Genomic DNA, 6,000 nt, shown 5'->3' on the forward strand with positions numbered 1-6,000 from the left:
CATCTAATATTGTGTAAATATTTACACAAAGTAAGTCTTTGTCCTCTATCAGACAGTTGAAGGGCATACAATTAGTAAACTAGTCTCAGGTAAGTCTGAGTTGCTTTGTCCAAAAAAAATAACTAATGCCAAACTTAAAAAATATTAGATATGACAGCTTGTACAAGATGACAACCAGACTTACTGCTTATCTTTGGCACCTAACATTAGAAAAAAAACTTTAATATTTCTTAATTTAATGCAATGCAATTATTTCAAGCAGTGTAAATCACTGAAATAATTGCATTGAAATAATACTTACTAAAAATACTAAGAGCAATTACTCATCATATTAATTATCTGTCTTAGCATAATAAGGAGGTATAGTACAATATTTTAAGTGCAGAAAAAGTATTTTTTCAACTGTATGAATTGTATTAACTGAATGGTACTGGGTCTGCCAGTTTTATCATGGATATTTTTCACTGTAATATCCTCTTTTATTTAAATGGCTGTGTTCTAGCACGTGTACTAGATAGATAATTCCTGATACTATGTGGTGCGTTTACACCACTTAGACTTTGGAGATTTACCCCATATTGAGTAAGAATTTGGAAGCTAAGAGAAATTATTTACAAAACTATAGATTAAATACAAAAGTACATTAAATATAAAAGGTAATAACTATATGCAAAACACATATGCCCATATACAATTAGACAATAGTACAACTATCCTCCTCCTCAATAGCACTAGCATCTGGACAAAACCTGCAACTTGAAGACCACACTTCCTTACCTCCCCTCACTGCACCACTGTGATAGCCTAAACAATCTGTCAGCACAGGGAAAAAACAAAGGCAAAGGCCAGAAAAGTAACAGAAGAGGGTGCAATAGCAGAAGATGAAGAAGGAACACTCTGTGTTCCCAAACTCTATAGAAATTTGAAGAAACAATGCAATAGAATAAATTTCTCTCCAATATTCTGTTCAGCCCCTTTGAAAATTTGTCCAGCCTCTGGAATGAATTCTCTGGAAAAACTACTCTACTTACAATTAGGAAACTAAGGCATTAGTGCTATGTCTGTAACACGCTAGTAGCCATGCTACTTGCCGTTTGAAAGTTCATTTTTTTCCCTGAATCTTCCAGAAATCTCCAGATTTCCTTAATCAGGAAAAAAAATTAGCCCATTTTAATCATCTCCTTCTTCAGGAACCTCTACCAGCTTGTATTAAGTGTTATTCCTGATCATCAGTCATATGTGGTATGAGAGACATACAAGATGCCAGGGACAGCTCACGTTGGGGATTATCACAGTTTTTTCTCTGATGTGAGCAAATTCTGAAAGCCAATGTCATCTCAAGTGTGACCACTGTACAATAACAGGGAATTCTTGCATACTTCATCTCTTCTAATTAATTGACAGGACTTTACAGACTTACATACCTTTAGCAGATTAACACTTTACCTTTTTTATTCTGAAGTGCACTTTATGGAACTTTACAGTTTTCTCTCAAATTGATTTTGTTTGATCATGCATACCCTGGGGAAGACAGAGCTAAAAGCAGTATTTTTTTTTAACTGTCCTGTTTTTTTTATTGCAACTCTCATTGTACCTTTTGTAATTCAAACACTGCAGAGATCGTTCAGGACTGACACTACGAACATTGTTAAAAGCAGAGGCTCTGTTTTCATCAGCTGGGTAGATTTTTCCAAGCAGCAGGGATGCTCTGCTATTTCAGATGCAAAGTCTGCTCTCTTCTACTACTTACACCAAGAAAATAGCAGCCATATCACATATGTCCAGCAGGTTCAAATTTAATGTTTCAGAAGCATTTATCATTTTGTTTCCAAAATAAAATTATCCAGCTTGACAGATATGTTTTCACTGCACTTTGGGGCTTTGGTGGTTTTTTTCCACAAACTACACGCACATAAAATCAAACCATTTTGAAAGTGCTTTCTCCAATAAAGGCATGTTTAATGTTATTGTAGGATAGCATATAAAATTAGCTGTGGAATTATTACATTTTGCATTTTGTCTAGAGAATAATTAAATTATAAATACATGTTGAGATTATATTAAGTGTCTTATTTTCCAGTCTATGCAGAGGAAATTAGCTATAAAAATCTGATTAGTATTAAGTGGAAGCTGTATTAGTAAGGCTGTTGCATTACTCTAAAGGTTTACTAAAGCTAGAAGTAGTCAGGAAATTCAATGAGAAGGAAATTGTATCTATATGCCTATATAGAAGTCAGAGGTAAAAAACTCAGTATCTGACAATATTCATCACTTTGAACCACAGTTTCTAACATATGTGTTTCTGTGTCAGACATAACATACTTCAACTTGTTAATTCAAGCTTACAGGTGGACTGCAGATTTAAGCAACATACTACATAACAAAAAAATCCTAGAGCTAGCAGATTCAGGATCTAAATCAGCTTGTTATCACCACTTATTTTACAAGAGATTTATGCAACTAGGCAAGGTGGATATGAGTCCTTTTCAAGAATTATCACAGATTTTGCAAAAACAGCCTCTGTGCAGAAGAGAGGTCATGTAACTGCCCAATCTGTCTTTTAGAAAGCAACATTCAAAAGGCACAAGTCGAAAATTAGAGAGACAGACAGCAGTGTATGTAACACTGATAATAGCCACAGTCCCCATTATGTGTTGCAAAGCAAATACAAATTACAGTCTAACAGAAAGGAGTGTGTTCAGAGTTCAGGTTTTTGTTTCTAAAATGAAGAATGAATGGGCAAGTCTGTAACAAAATCCTAACCAAGAAGTCTGCTTTTTATTCACCTAGGGGCTGTCAGTTTCAAGAATGGAAGGCAATAGGAACACAAGTAGGCAAGGTTTTATTTTTTTGTTGTTGCCTTTAAAGAACATTGCAGATTTGTAAGAAGATTGTGCACACACACAAAAAGCAGTACATACTGTGGGCTATATTTTTTGGATGAGACCTTTATAGAGAAGAATTTTATAAGTGCATCCAAACAGAGAAGACTTATACTTGCTGATTAATATGGATGCTTAATTATGAAAATCCATAGTTTTCATGGAAGATATATAAAATATGCATACCTTTCTCTGCCTGTTATTTTGCCATGAAATTCATCCTTTCCGAGTTCTGCAATGCAGGGGCATGTCAAGCTTCAGAATTTGGTGTACAGAAACCTGTTAGATGTTCCATCTACTGAAACATCCCCTGCAGGGAAAAGAATGTCCTGTGATAAACTGCACACAGCGAGTTTTCTCATTTGCTATGACGGCTTCTACTAATGTAGAGTTTAACTTCTCTTCAAGTAAAATGTTAGATAGCCTACGAGAATACATTTAGCCATTTCCACTGCAGCATTGGAAAGATTTTCCAGAACTGAAGCTTTTAAAAACAAGATTTTGTTTCATGTTTCCATTCTAAAATGGACAGAACAAAATATTTATTCTTGAACAATTGTTCTACTTACAAGCTTGCCACAAAATATTTATTCTTGAACAATTATTCTACTTACAAGCTTGCCATACCTCCTTCTTTGTGAAGAATTAGACAAGGCAGCTGTACAAACTGCCAGAAAAAAAATTGTAACGTCTTTTTTTAACAAGTAGAACAGTAAACACACCTCACTCTTTTTAAAACTAAGGGGAAGTTCACATTTAAAAAGTAAACATGAAGCCTATGAAACTTTAGATGCGAAAACTGATAGAGTATATAGGTTTCTGAACTCTGCTCTAGGAGTTTATAATTATCTACATTAATAAAAATAATACTGAATACAGTATCACAAATTACAGTATTTTTCTCCTAATATGTGAACAATCCCATAAATAATGCCACATTGCTGGTGAATTTTTATTCAAGAAAGCCTCCCCTGTGTAAGGCTAAGCGATACAGAGTTTAAAATTGATGGCACACTGTGAAAATGATGGTTTCTATGTCATGCATAGCACTATGCCAGTTGTGAGTCCATTTCATTTCTGTGCAGTTTTGGCATCTGAGGAATACTCTAGCTCAACAACACTAAAGACACAACAAGCCTACATCTGTCAATAACATGGGGTGGATGAATACAAACCTTTCTATTCTGCCGTCCTTCATGTATGCCCTCTTGCCACTTCCAACAAAGTCTCAAGTGTAGAAGAACAATCTGCTGTAGTGTAACAGAAGTGACAGAAGTGAACTCCATCTCCAGAATCTAATGCTAGAAATGACAGAAAAGGGATGAAAACTATTTTCATGTTGAAAGCAACCATTCATTCACAAGAGTGTGTGGATTGAAGTAGATCTTTCCACTGACACCAAAGGACCACTCTGCCAAAGGAGATACTGATCAGGCTTCAGGTGGAAGAAATTTGGGGGCTTTAAACATTCTGATTTCCAGACACTTTAAAGTACACATTATTTCTGTCTTTCTTGTCAACCACTGAGACTTCTGATTCTTCCCAGGTTTCAGCGTGCTGGGGAAAGGAGGCAATGTCTGACCTTGTCTCCTGGCTCCTCTGGATGATCTGTGCATCTCCAGGACTTCCCGTCTTGGCAGGGGACTTTCAGGCACAGGCAAGCTGTCTTGCAATGTGCAGTCTCAGCACAATGTCATGCAGGCTATGCAGGCTGAACACATGGAGGCATTTAGAGCCTGTCCCTGGTAAACCTGCAGCAGTGGAGTTTCCAGGCAAACAATAAGGCAGTAAGCAATGGCAGCAGGCAACGGCAGGCACAAATAGAACGGCAGAGCACACTGCATTTACCTGAGTATTTCTTTCTCTTACCCATGTAGGCTGAGACCAACGGGACTGTGGGCACAGAACAGCCAATCAGAATGGCAGTTAGCCAAGCCTGACCATGTAAGGTGAAACTATAGGCTTGTGGGGAAAGCAAAGGCCTTGCGTGCGGCAGGCACACGCTGAGTGTGTGCACCTTGCGTACCACAGGGGAAAAACATGTCTGATGGCTTGGGTGTTACCTGCCCCACCACACACACACCATGGAAATCACCCAGACTAGACTCAGTTGGCTCTAGAAATTGAGTGAAGCTTATGTTTACAGCTTAGCACAACATACAAGCAGATATTTACAGTATATAGAGCTATATACAGAAATATACAAGATAGAAGGTAATACAGAAACACAACAGCCCTCCCAGAAACCAGGAGGGGCTTCTAACCACCCTTCTACCTTCTCCCACTCCTCTCTAGCTTACCTCAGACTTTGCCTTGTGCCCAAGGAAGACTGGAGGGTTGGCCAGGGCGTTAGGAAGCAAAGTGGATTAATCAGAAAGGCAGAAGATGAGGTTAGAGAGATGCAACCCAGAGCCTGGACAGAGAGCAATTCCCTTATCTATGTTTATACTCTTGTTCTTATGCATCTCAGCAAGCCTATGAGTGAAGCAGACATCACTACTGTTTCCCTTCTACAACCTGTAATCTAGTTGTTCTCACAAAAACATTCTAGCTAGCTTCAAACTAGCACAAGATGCCTGGGCAAGCTATTACATGTATAAGCCTATTTCTGACCCATCAGGCCTACCACGGCATTGTAAATCTGCTTTTTTTCATGTCAAGAAGGTTGTGAGAATTCAAGAAAAAAGAGCCAGCTATTAGAGCTTTGCTTTTTTGATCTTAATGGGCAACGATGACAACTCCCCCCAGTTTTTTGTTAAAGTCTACCTTAGGTTTTCAGTTACAGCTCATGGCTGAACTGAGCAAAGATACGACACTCTATCTAATTCCAGTCTAATTAATGACCAACATCACCGATAGAGATGACAGCTTTTTGATGTATAGTAATGGCTGCAGAAGGTAAAGACTGGGAATCAGAAGAGAATAAGCATAATATGGGTAGTTCTAAAAACACACTCAGCTCTGAGGCAGAATGAATAGGTCTATCTGCACAAAATATTCACTGCATTTGATACATACCAGGGAGGAAAAATCATCACATTATTGTATTGCTAAGCCACTCCTCCTGTAGGTGGATTTAGAATAGTATTTTTGTATTTGTACAATGTATTCATCACTA

The sequence above is a fragment of the Pogoniulus pusillus genome, chromosome 9 (assembly GCF_015220805.1).
Source record: "Pogoniulus pusillus isolate bPogPus1 chromosome 9, bPogPus1.pri, whole genome shotgun sequence".
NCBI lineage: Eukaryota > Metazoa > Chordata > Aves > Piciformes > Lybiidae > Pogoniulus > Pogoniulus pusillus.